Raw genomic sequence first — 21409 nt, 5'->3', positions numbered from 1 at the left:
TACAATAGACAAATTGTGGTTCCAGAAGCAGAAACAACAGGCTAGCTAGCTTAAAAGACTGTTTACTGGTAGTGTTAGATCTTAACAGTTTAGCAAGCAGGTCAAAAAATCAGGCAAATGAACAGAACTGGCAGACAGCTGACATATTATGGAACATATTTCATACAGGCAGCAGGTGGGAATAGATACAAAAAAGCTCAAAGGCAACATAAAGATAGTAAAGTTTCTAACGTTCCTGTAGAAATACAAGGACCGGTTGCTTATCAGGAGCAGCATAGAAAGTAGGTGACTTGGTCAGGTGATTTAAAGGAGGGAAATATTAGAAAACACTCTGTATGCCTGTAAAAAATCTCAGTCACGATCTGTGTCAGACTGCACAAAATCAATTTGAGGCATGTCAGATTGTTCGCTGAATGTGTGGTGAATCGTAACCCTACAATTTAAATAGAGAAAAGTACATGAAAATCACTCAAATTTCTTTTTTGTTTCACCTCCATCATTTTGGTTTTTGTGCAACAGATGTATTAAGGAGCACAAGTGTGTTTTCCACTAAACTTTATTAAAAAAAAACACCATGCTAACCTCTGTATTGTGTGTCATTTCATGTCGTATTCTGATTGGTTTGTTTGTAGACGTGGGTCATAGCAGCAGTCTGACACTGTCAGGCTGTCTCACAGTGTGATCTAGGAGTACCGTTTTGGATTGATGATCAAAGATTTCACCATGTTTCTCTCATGACTGTCAACTTTTATCTCAAAAAGCCCGAAATCGCACAGTGTAAAGAGGCCATAAGGAGACAACATCTGAGATTATGCTTTAATTTGTGTGTCTTGAGGAAGGAGACAACGCAGGAGGAAAGTATAATGGTTTGTGTTGACAGTCAAGTCTTCTGAAGAGAGCAGGATAATTTAGTAAAGGTCCCTAATGCCCTTGTTTTTGTTCATGAACTAAACCAGGATACATTTACATACACCAGTACATTACTCTGTTTCCTCATGGCAACATTATTTTGCATTGTGTTTGCATTTGTTTGTGTGTGAGAAACAGAGACAGAGTGAGGGATCAATGGTCTTAAGTCCAAATGTGTGTTTTGGAGTATATCAAAGATTTAAGAGATACAGAACGAGCAGTTAAAGACAAGAGAGTTACTTTGTCACAATAACTTCTTATGTCTGTTTTTCTAGCTGTGTTGTTTATTCATTATTTGCACATACTCTCAGCCTCCAGGATGGTGCCAGATGTGGTTGCTAGGAGACATGTAAGCACTATACCAGTGTCCTTTCATTGCCTATTAAAAATTAGATCACTGATTTCATTATAGCTGCATTATGTAATGTACTTTTTGTGGGTTGAGAAATGATTCCTTCAAAGAAATGAAGACATATTTTATTTTGCTCCACCCTACCCCACCCCAGCATCTCCATTTTGCCTGTGGGAGTCCTGTTATGAACTGTTGGAGACTAGCAAAATCCCCTTTCTCCAGTCCCCCCACCCACATAACTCCCACCATCTCCATTCCTCCTATTCACTCCTCTTCCACCCCAGCACCTCCTTTTCCCTCCTCTTCCTCCCCATCGCCCTCCTCTGTCTCCTCTAGTAATGGATTACATGTCTCCACTCAGCCTTTCCTGTCCTCAGTGAATCATGGGGCCGAAGCCAAGGGTGGACTTTGGGGGTGGGTGGGAACTCCAGCAAACCAAGGGGAAAATCCAGATATTGGGTTACTGTGTTCTTAGCTCCAGATATGATGTAGTGAGTGTGAGTACTGGTGCATAGTGGGGCCTTTCAGTATCCACACATCGTAGGGTGAGGTCCATGTGGAAATATGGGATGAATCAGTGGCGAGAGGGAGGAAGAGACAAGAGGGTGATGCTGGGAGGACTCAAGAGGGGGATACTAGCACAGCTACTATATTTCTTCAAGACTGTGAAGTGCTTATAAAGCACATTTGTGTACACAACCTTTGCTTGAATTTCCCCTCATTTTACACAACACAAGTATCACTTTTACCAACTTAAGAATCCATCATTATCTATTGCGTGATCTGTCTGTTTCACACACACAAAAAAGAAAGTGTTCTGATGTTTTTCTACAGCTGAAAATGTAACTCATACTATTTGAATTAGCGCTTTCTAATAAAAGCATGTGACTGTTTTAAATGTGGATACCTTCTAGGACAGACAAGTAAAGATAAATACATTACAAACCCAACCTCAAAACAGCGAAAAAAGGGAAAATAAAAACACTGTAGGATAATTGGATAGAAACCTAATTAAGGCCTGAAACACCACAGAGGAAAGTGGTGAATAACAGCGTCCGTAGTATGACATTAATTCTGATGTGACTGTTTGGCTATCTGGCATGACTGAAATATAATTAACATCAGAGCTCCTTGTCATGTCAGATGCTAATTATTTGCTTTGTCTGTGTGCTGTTAGTTGTGTCTGCAGCGGCTGCCTGTGGTTGTGTGGGACAGCAGGACTTTGTTGGCTTTGTTCCGTCTTTGGCTGGGACTCCTGCATATGTCAAGTCCAAAGCTTAGATGCAGTGGTAGATTTGTTGGGCGGCGGTGAAATACTATTACAGTGGAGTGAGGACAGCGCTGAAAGCTAGCGTAGCTGTAGTTCATCGACAAACATCTTAACTCCCCTTTTTCATCCCTGTAAATCAGACTAGTCAGGGGCTTAAGTGCCTGACGCAGCCAAGGGACACACCAGTCAGACGTTGTTGAGGAGGTGGGGAGGTTGGGGAGGGGGGGGGGGGGGGGGGGGGGAGTAAGCGAGCGAGTTGAGAAGAAAGATAGAGTTGTTCCATTTCACAAAATTCCTACACTGAGCCTGTATAGTGCAGTATGAAAACTCTTTAATTTTCCATTTGAATACTGAATATTTGAGAGTGGACCAAGAATACTGAATGCAATTCCAGAAAATTGACAGATGTTCATCATAATATGGGGTTGATATTGTGGAAATCTCTGATTTATTTTACTAAAATAAAATATTGTATTATTATTTTGGTAGGCACTCTGCTTTTTTTACTTCCGTTTTTTTTCTTCAAGCAACAGGCAAGTAATATTTTTAGTAGTTTGAAGTTAATATGTTGTTCTTTTCGCTCATATTGAGATAAGTGTGTTATGATGTTTGGGTAAGTGACGGCTCTGTTGGCGTGATACAGTGAAATGAGCTTTAAATGAATGAGTTCCAGTGTATTCAGGTGTCACGGTGGCCCTAATACACAGAGAGACTGTCATGGGTCCAAACTATGGCATGTTTGATGACAGGTTTCTTTGTACTGATCATGTAGGAGATGACACAGTAAGATTGAATACAGTTAAAGTTGATTATTGGTCCTTTTTGCTCTTGAGAAAGACAGAAATTGGAGGCAGTTTCTATGTGCAGCTACGTTTTACACACATTCAGTTTGAGACCTCGACTTTAGCGCTAAATACGCACAAATGAAGAAAATCCAACGCTGCCGTGACCAAATCAATGTCTGAAAATAGCTGCACACACGATCACACATAAATTGAGCTATAGGTTATCGAGTTACCTCAGCTGAATATACATATACTAAATGTGTACAAGCCCAGTGTGGTTCTAGCAACTTGAATATGACCTACGGACAGAGTCACCTCGTTGAAAATGTGCAGAGCAGCACTTAGAACAGTAGAACAGTAGAAAAGTGATGAGTGTGTGTACAGTATAAGCTTTTGACCTAAGATCTCAAATCCCTCACGCAGTCTAAGGGTCCATTTGTGCTCTGCAGTCAAGTATTTCAGTTGTAGGCAAAGGTCGTTTGGCAAATATGAAAATTTTGACACACAAAGTTCAAATGAGTGCTCTGTGGGATGTCATTGTGGCAACACAAATTCAGTACGGCTTAAGGTTAGAGTTATTTTTCCTGCAATCTCCTTGGATCTGTTTCTTATAACCTACACAGTACATGTCCAGTATATTTTATTTTTTTTGTATTTTTCACTCTTTGGAACACCTATTTATTGCATACAGTATAATTAAATTAATCTGATCTACGGCTGCAAATGACAACTATTTTCATTATCGATTAATTTGCTGATTATTTCCTTGATTGTTTCATCTATATAAGGTAAAAGTAATTTGAAAAATACCAATCACAGCCAATGATCCAAAACCCAAATAAATTCAGTTTACTATCATACAGTTGAGCTGAAGGAAAGCAGAAAATCTTTACACGTGAGAAGCTGGAAATAGAGGATATTTGGCATTTTTGCTTGAAAAATGACTTAAACAATGAATCGATGATCAAAATAGTTGCCAATAATTTTTCTTTTGATTGACATCGATTCAAAGACAAATCAGTGCAGCTGTGATATAATCTTCATTAAAATATGGCAGCATCTGGAAATCTTATAGTGTCACAGAGTCAGACAGAAATTCCATCAGTAAAATTACAAACTTTAAAAACAGTTTTATGACAGTCGTTTTAAGACAGACATTAACCCCCTCCCTAAAATAGTGATCCATCATTTCAGCTGTTGAAAGGGGGTTTGGGTTTGAAGCAAAGACCTTTTGGCCAGTTTACAGCTCACATTCATAAACTGCAGAGGAGTTTCTTGCTGTCAGCTTAGTATGTATTTTAAGGTAAAAGAAAGCCAAAATAATGACTTTAATATCATTGTTAATGTGCTGCAGGCGGTGTTCTGGGTCAAAGTGACACTGACATCAGCTAGCTTGAGATTTAGAGTTATACTTTAGACCCTGATCCAAGCTTTTCATCAGTATAATAATTTTTAAAAATGTTTTTTTTCAGACAGTGAGAGGAGACAAAATGTGCTTTGCAATGTGCTGAATACAGCACATTGGCTGATGGTGACAAAAAACTGTGAAATACAAATCTATCAATGATTATCATTTAATTTGCCTTTTATTTATATAAATGCAAAATTATTATTGTGCTTTTTATAATGGGCCATTACATTTCTTCCACACAGAAGGCAGGATAACAACTATTCTGTATTCTGTAACCCTCATATTCTTGTTAATCACAGCAACATATAGCTAACACCACGGCCAACAACCCCATGCACTGATCCTGCAGCTAACATCCTCAGTTTTAATTGGCCGCCTTTATGAGGAGTCTGTATGTTTAATTCCACACAAGTTTGCTGTTGACTCATCCACCTCTATGAAGGTTGTCTGTTCTCTTGCTCGGAATTAATGAAACTCACCACGTTCCTTTCCCCGACTTCAAATGTACAGAAGCTGTCTGAAGTGCCAAAATCTCTGTAACACCGAGTCCTTAATGAGCTCAGAGTTGCCGTTTTCACCTGACTCCCCACTATTTATTACCTGTGGAACATGTGAAATAATTAGTTGACTTTCACAGCGGGGCTAACCACGGTCTTTTCATCAGAGAGGTATACGGGTTGCATCACCTGATTGTGGCCTGCAGATATAGTAAACCTCCACTACTTTAAAGATGAGAGCCTGCTTAAGGACATACTGTATGAGAAGTGGCAATTTTTACATAATACAGTACATTATTATTTGCATGATAAGGAGGTTCTCAAAGGAAGCTGCACTTGGCAATGCTAAATTTCTTAACATGCTGCAGCACATTACCAATACATACAGTATACTACAATAAGAAAACTATGATAAAATGATGATGATTAACCTGTTTTGTGAGGTATCGGTTAAAAAAAATATTATTATTGTAATTATTTGTAAAAAAACAACAACAAATGAATGGTGGTGGCTGGTTAATAAAATAAAATAAAATAAAATAAAATACAGTAATCTTATTGCTGTACTATTTTGAAAAATAATGTTACCAGTGAAGTTAGAGAACACCAGACTACTGTAACAGGAAAGGATTGACGTTCTGGTATTTTTATGAGATTTAGCGGTAAGAATAGTTGGACCACGGTGAGCATGAAAAATCATCTTTATCCTTTTTTATAGATTCAGATATTTAGTTTTATTTCGATAGGAAACCCATAATGGACACAGAGAAGGAGAAACACGAGATAGAAATCAAGTGGAGGCACTCTAGCAGCATGCACTGTACATAAAAGAACATTTGAGAAGAGCATCGCACTGAAACCAAAAGCTTTTTCAGTAACTTTGGAAAGGCTATAAAGTGGACGGTAATGAATTGTGTTCTCCAACTTTACTTTCTTTTGCGAAGGCAGGCTGCACCTTTATGAGGCAAACACTCACTTTCTCTCCTTCATTTCCCAGATTAACTGGCTTGCACATTAAATTCTTGGCTTGATGTCAATGACTCTGTAAAATAAATGAAATCAACTAAATTGAGTTGGATTTGCAACATCTGTCCTCTACAAAATGAAGAAATAAAAACTCTGTTGGACTACATTTGCATTTCTACAAACTGTTCTGCGCACTCTTTGATATTAAAAGTGAGTATCTTAAAAATGTACTAAGAGTACTGGGACAGCATTTACAGTTTGGGAAGCTAATGCTTTTCTCCAGAGTGACCTACAGTCAGTGGAAGAGTGAAGCTGGAGTCTAGTTTTAAATACTAAAACACTTTACTGATTTTACTCAGACAACAGAACATATGTTGTCAAGTTCAGGATATTTTATAACATAGTTTAAAGCAAAACAGAAACAGGAATCTTATCTTCAATCTCATGAGTTTAATATCAAATATCCACAACATTTTGTTCATCAGCAGACCAACGAGTGAACAAATTCAGTTTCTCAGGTCTGGGATTCCCCTTCCACCACCATGGCCTTCATACAGGTTCATTGTGAAGAATGGGCAGTGTGTGAAGCCCTGATGTTTCCTATGTGCCGTAACCGGTTAAACAGACGGATGTGTAGCTGTAGTAAATGAGGTGTTGAGAGAAGAAGCCCTTTATGTCCCTCTATCCCCTACCTTCCACCACTGACATATTAGATCCTCCTTTGCTTTCCTCCAGCTCTTCTTGCACTTGATGATCTTGCTGTTATGTTAAATCTCTAATGCCTTTTCTCCTTTGCTCTTGTTGTCTGTATACAGTTAGAAAGTTAGTGTTATATTATGCGCTATTATTGCTTTTACATAAAAAAAATACAATTTTACAACACAATATAACAATGGCTAATAGGCCAAAATGTTTTTCATTAGACAAAATCACACTGCTAGAGAAACAGGGAAGCATGGAAATTTGATTTGCTGTCAATGGTGACTTTCTAGGCAGACAAGATTCATTGCCTACATGTTTCACTACTTTCTCAGTTCTTCAGAAAATGAATAAATGCACCTCTATCCCGATGTGATCATTCTTTGGACGGCAAAACTCCTGCACTCTTTACCACTTGATAATAAAACTTTGGACATTCCTAATATGGAAGGTGCAGTTTGCCATTCAAAAATGTATTTTATCAAAGGAAATGTTGTACGTTAATTTAGCATTTCTTCCTTTTTCGTTTAGAGTTTTTCTTTCGTCTGGCTCCTGTGAAGAATTTTGGATATGCTTAAAACCTGCCTTTTCTCATAAACCCTCTCTTTACTAGCCAAAAGTTTACTTAAGACCTTCAAGCTTTAATATAAAGACGATAAATGTTTCCAATGTTCTGGTATGAGTGTGAATTCTGTTTGATTGAAACAAGGTGGCATGCTCTTGATTTAACCCCCTGAAAGGCGTGTCAGTCCAAATGCTCTCCTAATTTGACTAATCAGAGTCTGGCCTGTCACAATGGCCTCCAAAGCCAGAACAGCCAGAGAAATATGTGCCTTGACTGGCCTAATGACATTTTACACATAATAAACTTACTCTTGGACACCATTTACCACTACAGGGAGCCGGTTTGAGAATTTGACACGACTTTTACAAGGCCCAGGGTAGTTGGTGTTCTCTAAACTGCTTTTGCCTGGGGTGAAAATGAAGCTTGTGATTAAACCTTTGTGCATAAGAATAGTCAATGTAGCATGTTCTGATGAGGAAATAGGGTACTGACACAATACTACAGTATGTGCTGTTTTATGAATTGTGAATATACTGTGAGGAGTTTTGAAAAATAGTAATAATTCTCCATTTTTGATAGTGAGATTTTACCAGTTTTAGCTCTCATTGCGTTGCTAATGCTAAGCAATGTTTCTAATAATCTGTGGAAAATACACAGCAACATTTTTGTTTTTTTCTTTTTTGTTTTTACAGTATTACAATATAATGAAATAAATAATTTGTCTCTGAAAACACTGCACAGGAAAAATGCCAATGTTGCACAATGCAACAGTTTTTTGAAAGACTTGTACTGAAAATGCAAGCTAGGTAACGTGAGTAAATTGGACACAAAGTTTAACAAGTTTAACAACATGGTTTACCTGTAATTGTTTTATATTAAATGTTACCACTAGAACAATAATGCTGCACACTGTATTAGGGGTTTAGGGGATTTGATTGCTTTGTTGGACAGTGTGTATTTTATCGGGTGGAATTTCCGGCTCATTTGGTGATTAAATCTAGGAATACAGGTGTATACATGGACATTTTGTCTATTGCAGGTGAAACTGTAACTGTAATGATGCTGATAATTATGATCCTATTGACAAAGAGCACGCAAACTATAGAAAGAAAAAGAGAGAAAGAGTGAAAGTGACAGAGGGAAAGAATTGAGTGCACAGGAAAATTGACCCCCCAAAAAGCTGCCATTGTCGATGATGGATTCCTCCCTAATCGAAACAGTTTGCCCAGTCGCCCAGCTGGGCTTCATGTGCTTTTGATTACTCTCCGCCATTTAGTTCCACAAAATTACATGCTGCCTAATGGCCTTTTAATGGTTATAGGTTTCTCTGCTCTTTAATGAGCCTGCACCAGTTGGTTGCTAATGCCCTATGGAAATTTGGCAAACGTCCAGTGTGGTTAAGTATATTTCCCTCCAGTTTACAACTTTGTTGTGTGGAATCACAAACAAGGAGGCTGGGTGTGAGATGTGGAAATGCGGCTCCTGCCTCTCCTGTTGGCTTGTTTTGTTTTAGCGTGGAGGCGATCTGCAAGGCTCCATGATTGTGCTATTAGGCGTTTGATTGTTTGCACTCCCATGCTCCCTGTGATTCTTCTGAGGCGATAATGTGGCGACATCTTTACACACAAATGCAACGCGCACACACACGCGCTTGCACAACACAATGTGTTAAGGTAATGCAATGGTAAACACACATTAAGGACACACAGCACTGCTGAACATACCTTTTTAAAGACGTGTTCAATGGGAGGCTGTCAGGAGTCTGCATGGGTCAAGTGGTCAAGGTGAGAAAGTTAACTCCCTGAACTGACCTTAATCATCACCACAGCCATTACTGATGTTTGTGTGATTTTTATCTCTACGGCACGTCTGTTTTCGTGTCCTTATGTGTGTGTGTGTGTGTGTGTGTGTGTGTGTGTGTGTGTGTGTGTATCTGTGTGTGTTTGTGTCTTTAATGGGGACGTTAGCAGCTGCTTTTTGATGAGTGCCTGTTTACTGGACCTAATTAAGCAGAAAACGGCCACACATCTCCCCTGCTAAAGTACGACCCCAAACAGATGGCCTGAGGACCCATGAGGCCGTCTGACACCTTGCTCGCCCTGGATGGTCACTCAGCGGCCAGTCTAAAAAAAAACCCAAAACAAACAAACAACAAAAAAAAAAGACCAGACCAGTCTCCAGTACCCCTGTCATCACCATCCCACTTTAAACAAGATCATTATCATACCAGAAAGTTACCATCTGATAAAAAGCAGTTTGCCAGAGCAGTAGAAAGACTGACGCATAGATAGATTATTAGATATAGTTCAGTTCAACTAATATTTGTAAATATATCAATCTGATATGATTAACACAGGGCTTTGGGGTAGAACATATTGTGCATATCTCAGCAGAAAAGTTGTAAAACCAAACGTCTGGTTTTTGTCTATTGCCATTCGTTCATCTCTTGGGGTTATTCCCATCTTTAAGCCCTTCTTCAGAATTTGACAGGTCTTGGGCAAAAACAAACTGCCCGATTGCCTCGAGGAGGAACTCTGGGATATGTCTTCCGCTTTGTTATTCTTCATATTGCTTTATCTGTCTGGAGTCTGACAGAGGCTTACCTGAGGGGACGTGCAGGACTTCTGCCGACACTAAACGGATCACGGAAGCATCTCGCTACACGCCTGGCTGATGAAGACATCACCACATAGCTATGCACAGGGAGAGATGACTCCCCAGGCCCGCAGGCACCATCATGTTTTAAAGAGTTTTAACTATTACAATGGTTAACTAAAGAGCCCCTCATGGACTGTGGTTGGTTGCACTACCAGTAGCTCTAATACTTCTACTACCAATGTTTTTTATTACTGCAGTTACTTCTACTCACTTGTACTGTAGCACTACTAGTGTTGCTACTGTTTTTTGTAATGAATGCAGCTACTAGCACCACTTCTCCTACATTACAACTACTGCTACCACTTTTACAAGACTAGTACTACTTCATTACCTCTACTACACACATGTACTGTAACTTAACTGATAATATACTTCACTTCCGTTAGTTTGACTATCCTGAAAGGGATGCATTTATGTTTTATATGTATAGGACAATCAGTCTAATTAAGTACTTACTTAATTTGTATTTTGTCTTGCGGAAAGCAAAATCTGTTGAGTCACAACTCCAGTTCTGTTGTCCAAATGAATCATCACCATCTGTGGAAATGGCTGCATGTCCTTCACAGATTGAATATCATTACTTATTTGGACTGTTCTTGTTTCATAGCTCTAAGAAAGGAGTTCTCTGGAACCCTGCTGTGATATGTGTGTGTGTGTGTGTGTGTGTGTGTGTGTGTGTGTGTGTGTGTGTGTGTGTGTGGTGTGTGTGTAAGAGGAAGGTGTAACAGTACTCTAGAGGGCAGCAAGAGACCATGTAGGATGAGTGGTGGTTCTGGGATGTTTGAGATGGGGTGGGCAAAGGTGGCTGAGGGTTGCATGAGAGTGGCACTTTTGTTTTTCATCTTGCTTTTTTGTAGAGGCTTTGATTTATCCATATGAAGATGGTAGTAAGAAGAAATCACAGACAAACAAACGCCCTGCAGGGAGGAAGAAGTTCATGATGTGACAGAAATTTTGGGGGTGGCATCTAGCATGGCCAATGAAATTTCAGGACCCCACTCCAGCTATCCTGGTGGATGCACCTTTGTTTACTGCAGGATGGAGCATTTGTGAGAACTGAATGATTAAAAGAATACAAACTAATTAAATCTGTGTGATAGAAGGGAGGCCTAATTACAACTCAGTCACGTGGAGCTTGCCTGAAACAAATGATAGACAAAAAAAAGATTGTGAATGATGGTTAGTATTTGTTAATAAATGAAATCAGTTATAATGACAACTTATAATATATAATATAATATAATACGTTGCAGTTTTTGATTTACATCTTTTATAGTTACTATGGTCAATAAAGCACACACTAAAACAGTAGAACGTATATTCTAGCATATATGTCAGGTCAGTCCATAGATCAGATGTGATAAATAGGATGACATTCCATGTTAGTCCATGAAAATCACCTTCATACAGTTTTACAGCATGTTGATAATAAGAGCTGAACTCTATTACAGGATTGTCCCCTGTCATCACAGTCCCAGAGTAGACTGAGGAGAACTAGAAACCCGACTCTGCTGTTTGTGAGTCCAGGGACGAACAAGCAGGATTAGTCTTGGAATGACAAGGCCGCCGAACATTGTGAGCCCGTACAAACAGTCTTTGAGTCCATATCCCCTGCCGACAACATGCTATGTTTTAACATTATGTTCCTGTACTGTGCGTATGCAGTAAATCACTGTATCAAAGAGGCATGGAATGGCATTGGTTGATACCAACCCCTTGTCAGTGGTCTCCTGTCAGGCACAGTGAGTTAAGAGGGCATATGAAGCTAATGGCACATGACCATATGCTTGTTTTAATGGAAAATGGGTCATTGGAAGCTCACAGTGTCGCTGGACAGCTATTGTTTTGAATTTTTTAAGACATCATATTTTGAACATGGGTAACGTCTGTTTCATGACTTTCATCAATCAAGTGAAATTTTCTGATTGCAAAAATAGAGTTGCGGACTGTACACCATAAACTGAAAAATACAAATGTGTGTAATTAACAAAAAACTAACAAAAAATGACTCATTACTCCTTAGTACGGTGTATATCCAATGAGATTACTTCGAGTATACTGTACATTTGACCTTTCCCGATGTAAATGCTGCCACTGTTACACCAGCCCTCTCACACGTGCAAAGACGCCAACATAACTGACTATATTTGGGAGAAAAATAGGTCAGTGACACATGTCGAGACAACGGCTGGGGTTTGGCAAACAGCGTTGCCATAAACATGGTGATCAATGGGTAAATGTCACCAGTCTTGGGAGCTGCACAGGGCTTTTAATTTGTTTGCTTTTACTACCTATCAGAGAGACAGGATGCCTGTTATGTGCTGCCAAATCCACTCAACATGCCCCAACAGCCCCTTGACCTTTTACACCCTAGTTTACGGCATGGAAAACCTAGACATACAGCCTATACACAGGCGGTATACAGTAGCCCATAACTTGGCATATAAGAAATGTATGCCCTGTCAAAGGCCACTCTGGGGCCATGTTAAACCTTTCAATTTAAGATTCAAGGCAGAGCCAGGATAAAAAAGTGTACGGTGAACAGCGTCAAGCAGCAGAAAGAAACTTTTTGCAGCTGTCTGTGCTGCTTAAATATATTTAGTGTTGTAGCTGGAAAATGCTTACCATGAGTGTAAGGGGAAAAAAATCTTACCAGTCTTACCAGTGTCAGAGATATTAGTACAATAAGGAAATTAAATGTCTTCTTTATTCCTTGCTGTCACGCACACACATGTATTTACACAGTGACATATTGTACCGCTGTGGAATTGGACATCGACCCCGCTGAGAATCTATTACAGTCGCACACAGTCGAGCACACGCGCAACCTTCATTTCATTTCGCAGGAACAAATTGAGCAGAGTCAAGCAGAACAATGAAATTATGTCATATATTTATTCACACATGCATGTTAGGCATATGAATAAAAAGAAAATAAGACAGATCTAATTTCAGGAACATCAGTGCACGGAAGCAAATTTCTTGGATACACTTTAGATTACGTCGGGGCTCTTTTATTAAATAATGGATCTTAGCAACCCCAAACTCTGATTGTACATCTTTTTTTTTTTGATTTGATTTGATAAGTTGCCCAGCTAAATTTAGATTCCTTGTAATCGAATCTTGCTTATCTTGTTACATACTTGTAGATGAGCCGAGGTACAGCTTTCATCTTATGACTATCAAGGCGACTCTTAAAGCTAATATTAGTTTACTTGTGTTGATGGCTTGTTTTCATATATAGGACTACAAATGAAGCTGTTAGCTTGATGGCTTAAAATGATCATTTGACAGTTGAAATAAGCTTGATTACATGGCTAAAATACATAGAGTTGGTAAGATGATACCGACATTTATTAAGTAAAGATTTACAAATCCCAAATTTAACTTTAGCTTAAATTAGACTAAATTTGCACTGTACTGAAATAAAAGTCATCTCCCTGGTGTTGTGTAATATCTTGATAGCAAACATTTTTTTTTTTTTTAACAAAACATTAATAACTTGTGGTATCAGTGCATCTTTCTAATAAACATATAATACTTTTAGACAGTGACACAAATGCATGCTATCTGAAAGTGACACCTTGTGTTTTAAGAGTGTATCCTTATTTAGTAAGATGCTTTCCGCGTTGGCTTTATGGGCTGAATGCTGTCTGTCTGAATCACCCCTTTTAGTTAGAAGGGCCATTAACAGCTAATACTATCTAGTGCTAAACTGTGCGGGAGGTAATGAAACCCTGGAGTCACGACACTTATCTCCCTCTGCGGTTACAGCTCCAACATGGCTGCCAGCCCGGCATCATATAGCCTGGGAGGAAATCAAGACAGTGTGAAATATCAGCGTCTCAGTCTCGGCTCACGGATAGCAGCGCTTTTAAACGCCACCATCTTGTCCTTCAGTAGAGGCAGTCTAGTTGTGGACCAGACAGGTATGCCTGGCACTGTATCCCATCATGCCAGGGAGTGTAGCGGGTATACTTATACCCATTTGTCTTCTAGCACATGGGGCTGTAAAGTCGACATAGTGACAGACGTCACAGCAGTCTGTCTCTCTGCAGGGTCAGTGCGGTGTCTGGAAAAACGGATGGAAGAAGTGATGAGTAATGGAGTAATAATAATAATACTAATAAACTTTTACAGAGTACATATCTAAAACAGGAAAGGAGGACCAGAAGAATGTAAACTCTGTAATAGAAACAGTTGTGTCACAAATCTCAGATAAACCATGTCTGGTGCTGTTACAGATGTCCAAACATGCACTGACCAGCTAAAACTGGTGCTGCTCTTTAGATGATCTGAAGGGAGAATGTATAACTATGATGGTCACTATAAATAAGCGTTTATGATTATAGTATGATAAACTGTACCCCAAACACTGCTCAGACTGGTCAAGAAACAGCTCCCATGACTAGCTGATGATGAGCTCTTTAACATCTTATAGATTTTCTGGTCTTCTATGTTTTACGTTGGTTGACCAGCAGTAATCAAAATAAGCAAAACTCATTCTACCAACCTAAGACCTAGCTTGAAAATATACCAGTATATAACCATTAAAAGGGACACATCATGCACATTTCCAGGTCTATATTTTTAATCTGGGGTTCTAGTGGAATATCTTTGCATGCTTGCTTACAGTTGAAATAAACTCCTTATTTAAGTCATATGGACCCTTTATGCAGCCCCTCAGTTCAGCCTCTGTCTGAAACAGGCCGTTTTAGCCGTCCTGTCTCTTTAAGGCCCCCCAGCTCTCTTCTGATTGGATAGCTACCGGAAGCTGCGTCTTGGCTGACTTCCAGCTATGTAAACAAACAGTATTAGCAGGATTTCACTACTTCTTCTTGTTTTTTTATTTGAAATGTCAACTTTTCAAATACATCCGTACATGTTCAAGTCCAAATCTGATCCGAACTATGAGAGTGAACAATGTGGACAACCCAACGGCTACTGAATGGGCCGTTTATGGGCGACAAGCTAACGTCAGCTTGTACAAAGTGTTCAGGGCCGTTTGAAGCCCTGGGAGCATTTCTACATACGTTAACCTCATGTTTTGGAACTTCAATCATGTTTAGCATAGGTATCTGACATCATAACAGTATATAAATAACAGAATAAGAAAACCACAAAAAGCATAATAAGTGCCCTTTAAAGACCAGCTAAGACCATAAAAATACCAGTTACTGTACCATCACAAGCTGGTTTCTGATGGATTTCATAGCAGGGAGAGCAAAGTGTAAAATAGAAAGTTTGTCCCAAATGGTTATTAGTCAGAATTTTATCTTTCAATCAATAAGGAAAAACCTCTGAAGATAAAGATCAGAGCATCAATTGTTTTTAGCTCCTTAAAACAGGTTTCATGCAGTAGTTTGTATTCAGTAGTGGAATAGATGTCATACAGTAGTATCAAGATTAATCAACCAGCCCTCACAATTTGACAGATTAAAACTCTGTAACATTAAAAGCGGTTTCGTGTCAGCGTAGCCCTGCTGGCTCAGCACTTTGACCGGTCAGAAGAGGTGTTAAAGAGGCAAGGCAGATCTGTGCTGGCGTGAGTTACATGAGCTCTGCTACTTAGTGTGGCTGAGGATTTGGGTGTAAGTAGGAGCAGAGTGATCTAGGGCAAGGGTGATGACTCAAGATGGATTTGTGACACAGAAAATAGTTTATGAACATCCTTCTGGTGTTAGTTCAGGATTTCAGCCACTTTCAGGGACCTGACTTAAAAGCTCACAACACTCGAGGAGAATTTTATTCATGAATTTCTAAACACTGCGTTTGATCTGACTTTGCTTCTATCACTGTGCTGTTTCATCATAATTCAAATAATGTAAAAAGCAGCACACTGAATATTCCTCCCGCTAAGATGTATTTTTGTGCAATATGACATCCCAGAGGTGACGCTGAACTAAAACATTACAAGTTTACTGAAATCAAGCTTCATCTAGATGTTGTAGAATTTCTGAAAATTGTCACTAAAACTGTTAACTTTAGCCTTGGTAGCATTGATTTCAGGATCACTTACACTCATTCTGACTTTTTAGTTGTAAAATTTAAATATTTACCTTTTAAATGAACTCAGGTTTATGACTGTATTTTGAAAGGGTCTAAGAACAGTAATCTTCTTATTTTGGGTACATTATTTTCGGGCTTGTGCACAAAAATGGCGTGCTTGCTAAGTGGTTAAGTAGTTTGTATGATCTTTGTTGGAGGCACATTGATCTGCATGACTGCACATGTTTAAAAAAAAAACAAAAACAAGGAGAATTATGAAGCAATTTGCATTTATTAATCGTTTTTTGTTGGCAATGAGTGAACAGACTATAACAGAACTTAAAAAATGAGACCTTCCCTGACTTGTCAGTTGAGTATATCAGCATTTGGATTGAATCCATTGGATGTGATGTTTTTGCATGCTCCCGAGTGCCTTTCCTCTCTCCCGCTAACGTCAACAAACGGCTGACATCTACCAGAACAAAAACAGTGCTCACCAAGTAGAAACACCCTGCAGATATTAGCTCTCCAGCTAATGAGACAGCTAGCTGCCTCCATCAACCACAAAACACCCCTGCAATGACCACTCCGAGCACACACAGCTAAAACATTATTTCCTCAACAAAGGAGCAGAAAACAAACTCCAGAGTGATAGCAGAACACAGATTACCCTTTTTTGTATTTTCTGTTGGTACTTTAAAGGCGGTGATAAGCACATATTTCACAACAAAACTATAACTCATTGCTCCCCAGCCACAGCACGTTAATCGCCGGCCACAGCTCGCTAAGCGTACTGGTGTAAATATGATTGGTAAAAAAAAAGTTGGTGGTTTGCGATATTTTTGTGGGTTGGGTGGTGTGGATTGGCTCTCACCGGCCAGCAACCACAGAGCAAAAGGAGCCTCTGTGTGTGTGTGTGTGTGCTTTGTGAGCGAGCGCGTGCGAGCGTGAGCAACAGGATGCTTACTGCAGTTCACTCAATGGCCATCGGTGTCACTAATGAGAAGGAATTTCTAATTCCTACATACAGAACCTTTAACTGTTGAATACACTTTCCATAAATCACTTTGTGAAATTGTGTGGGCAGTACTGTGATGTTTTCTCTTATATTCTATCAGTAACATCATTAGTCTAGTCATGCTAGCTACTCAGTTCACCCTCTGTTTATTCCGTAAGTGCTGTACGTGTTTTACATCGATCTAAGATGTAAAGCATGCACAGCACACATACAGCAGATGTAAAAAGTGCTTATTGAGTTATACAAAAATAATGCAGTCATCATTTTAAGCATTGTATGCGTCAGAGGAGGCCGAGCTTAGCACATCTGTTTGCCGCCTCAGCTGTCAGTTTTGTCGAAACTCCTTCAACAGTTTCATCACTATGTACAGTACTTTGGCACTAGGCAACAGCAAGACAGGTGGCAGGAAGTTATTTCAATAATTAGTAATAATATCATCAGCTCTCACCCCTACCACATAGACACACACGCACCACTCGCAACACATGCTGATCACTGCTCACGGGGGTGTCAGTGTCTCCCAGCATGCAGTTTGGATGTCTAAAATAGGCCCCTGCACAGCTGGGGCTGCAAGAATAGAGGGAGCAGAGCAGATTACCAGCTAGTTCCAGTTTGCAAACACTTCTACCAAAGCTGGCTCGTGCGGTCGTCATGCTTCATGCGGTGTCTTCCTGGACCGATTCATGCAGGACCATGCTTTAAGTTCCCTGGCAGCGATCAAGGACAGACGCTGGCCCGGTGATCAAGGCCAGAAGTTGGCCTGTGTTTGACAATGTTGCACCTGTTTAATTGTTATGTACAGACTATCCCTTTGATCTACACGTGCTGTTGTTACAAGTTACGGAAACTCCGGAGTAACTCTTGTTGAGTCATTAATTTGCTTGTCGTCTAATGAAAGATGTGGCCCTGATACGAGTGTCCCACTGGGAGGCAGTACACGCTGTAGTAAGTAAGGGGATACTTTTACCGTAGTGGGTGAATAAATATTATTTCTCACTTAAAGCAAGAGATCATACCCTACATCTATATGAGTGACAGATCAGGGCAGCTAATATAAACTTGGTCATTATGTAAAAATGTGAAATAATAAGAATCCAAGAACTTATATAAGTTGATTAAAGAAAAGGAATCACATATGATTTTTACTTTTGTGTCCTAATAGTTTTCATTTGGTTGAAAATACAACAATTATTAATTATTGAAAGAAGAAACAAATAATTAAGAAAACTAAATTCTCTGCCTCGTTTCATTCATGCTAAAACTAAAAGAAATGTCTGTCCTTTTCTCATTTCCTTTGGAGAATTCCAGTATTCCCACTGTGCTTCTTGAATTAAGCTTTTAATCACTGAGCTAAACACTGTATCACTCTAATAATTTACCTCAGAGAGTGTGGGGGGGGGGGGACAGAAAGTTTTTTTGACACTTTACATTTTCCACTACAGATGTGGTATAATTTAGCGGCTTGCTTCAACAAAGGAGACATTTTGTTTGAGTTCAAGAAATTACAATGGAACAATTAAAATAAATCTTGAGTTGAACTTCCATTAACCTCAGCTTGGTTTGGGTTTCAGCTCTCCCGGCCCCGAGGATGGAGGCCCTTCATTTGATTTATATCATCCTCCTCTTTTGCCTGAGCTAAAAGTAGAGGAAAAATACATAGTTTCACTAGACATACTATAGATTAAACCCCCTCCCTTTTTTGTTATGGAGGGAAATCTTCAAAACTTCCATTAGTTTGCGCTGTAAATCTCCCAACAACAGATTAGATCAGCAGCAGCTGGAGGAATAGTTGTTTTGATAGCTTTTGCTCTTTCAATTGACAAAAAAAAAATGTAGCAGCCCGAACTCTGGAGCTCTAGATTCCACTGTGAGTGGCAGAACTGCACTCCTTTCAATCACAGCTTAAAGATCCTAAAGTATCTTTTCCGCTGTGAAACCATTTTTTTGTAGAGCTGCAATCATCAGTCAGCTCATATATCATTCTCAAGTCGTTTGGTATGGTATGTCCACTTTGTAGAAAAGTGGGAGACTCCATTTACTTGTGTTTAAAGCAACTATAAATTTACATTATATAAACTTGTATATATATAAAAATATATGTTGTGTACGTGGACGATGAATGGAATGAGAATGATGTATGTTTAAGCTGAACTAAGCCACATTTTCAAGTAAATACACCCGTCTAATTTACTAAGCAGCTGCAACAGATAAGAGCTTCTCCCAGCCTCTAAAAGTGATACTTTATTTCAACGTGTTTGCACAAAAAAAATAGATGTAAGGAAAGTTCACGGCTCAAAAAACAAAAAATCAAACCTGTACACAGAAAAAATGTAAGCACAACACAGTTCACGGCTCGGATCACATGGCATAATTTAAGGGTAAGTGCTTTTAAACACACAGCGGTTCAAACTGTTATTTCCTGCCGCCATCTAAAGCCACCAGAGTACAAAGTTGCGTAGTTCAAATTAAAGTTAAAAGTATAAAAACATGATGACTTTTCACCTTCCGGTGATCACTAAAAAGAAATTGAAAACAAATGTCACCCTGCATATGATTGCCAGCTAGATGTCTAAAGGGCAAATGTAAAATGTAGTTCATCCACCTTTTTATATGTCTATATCAGTGCTTAAATCAACTGTGTTTATGTTGGGAAGGCCACACTGATGTGGTCAGAGTCGGGTCTTTTGGGAAGTTGGCTCCTGTGATTGCTGCGTACTGATGTAAACTCTGCTCTGTTGGTTCATGTTTCAACCCCGAAGGCCAAAGTGGCAGGTCTGTGTCGCACACATCTTCAAGCACAAACACAGAGGGATATGCACAGACGCACACGCCCTTGTACACACACACACACACACACACACATACACACTCAAATCCATGTGCACATAAACAGAAACTGACCACGAGGAAAGAAAGGAGGTGTGGGTCATGTCATCAGAGTTAGTCTCTAATTTAAGAAGGCTGAGTGGTACATAAATGAGTGTGTTTACTGGTCTTCATTTCATTCCCAGGCAAGAATAACATCAGTGCATTTGCAGCTTATGGATCCCAAAAGAAGCATGCAAACAACTGCGCCGATGGCTTCACATACCAGTCCCTGTGTCTTTATTTCCTCCACTGCAGATTGTGAATCTTGCTCTTAATAGACTTTCCTGACGTGAGTGCTGTGTTAATATATGTGCGTAAATATAAATGTAGTTTTTGTTGGACCGCATTAGATATATATGTAAATATAAGGAAATATGATCAACCTAAATCACAAACTGGAGCTGCAGCACAGACGAGTGTCTCATCCTCACAAACTGAAATGTTAAGGATAAGGACAGCAGTTAAAAGAATAAGATTTGGGAACTTTGTTCACATTTCCTAAATGGGTTAGGGTTAATGAACTGTTTGCTGAGTCACACATTTTTAGATTAAGATTAAATTATAAGAATTTTGGTGATTACATTAGAAATGACTTTAACAACTTTTAGCTGATCTTCTGTGTCCCAATACAACCTATTTAGCAATGAATGCCAATTTTTTTTAACAGTCCCGTCCTATCATGCCTCCCCCGAACAGTTCTAAATGTCAAAACTCTTTTCCAAAAGAAAATACATCAGATCATGACAGTAAAAGAAACCTCAAAATGTGCAACCTTGTCACTTCAGTCTTAATGCCTCAAGCGTCTCCAACCTGATACTTGGTTCAACTTTCAGTATAAATTCCTAATATTAATCTCCTGTATCTGATAATTGTGCTGATCCAGTTCTTTTGTTTACTTTGGAAACCGTTGCAGACACCAAACTGCCTGACGATTCATCATTAATAATTCCTCCAGCTGCAGATAATGTCAGTCTGGAAACCTGCACAGCTCTACTTACCTCATATGTAAAACTTTGCATATATCCCCCCCCCCAAAATACAGTTTGGGCGTGTGTGTGTGTGTGTGTGTGTGTGTGTGTGTGTGTACAATTAAAGTGTACAGTGGGATGTGGTAACCCAGGGGTCATCACACTTGATCAAAGATGCAAATTAAACAATTAAATCAGCATTTCCTGCAGAGCATCACCTTTATTTTTGATCAGCCACCTGTCTCTCTCACTGATACTCACAAATTCACACACGTTTTGCTGCTTATACAAGCAATAATAACAAAATTATTGCTGGTAGTATCATATCAATGCTGATGCTAATGAAACTTCTGCTACTGTTAACAAAGGTCTCAGGATTTCTCATTTTCTCACTGAACTATGACCACAACCAGGATCTTTAGTTGTGTAACATTAACCAAAGCCACCGTTAACTT

Source organism: Thunnus thynnus, chromosome 14 (assembly GCF_963924715.1).
Source record: "Thunnus thynnus chromosome 14, fThuThy2.1, whole genome shotgun sequence".
NCBI lineage: Eukaryota > Metazoa > Chordata > Actinopteri > Scombriformes > Scombridae > Thunnus > Thunnus thynnus.
Note: the sequence above shows the minus strand (reverse complement) of the source record.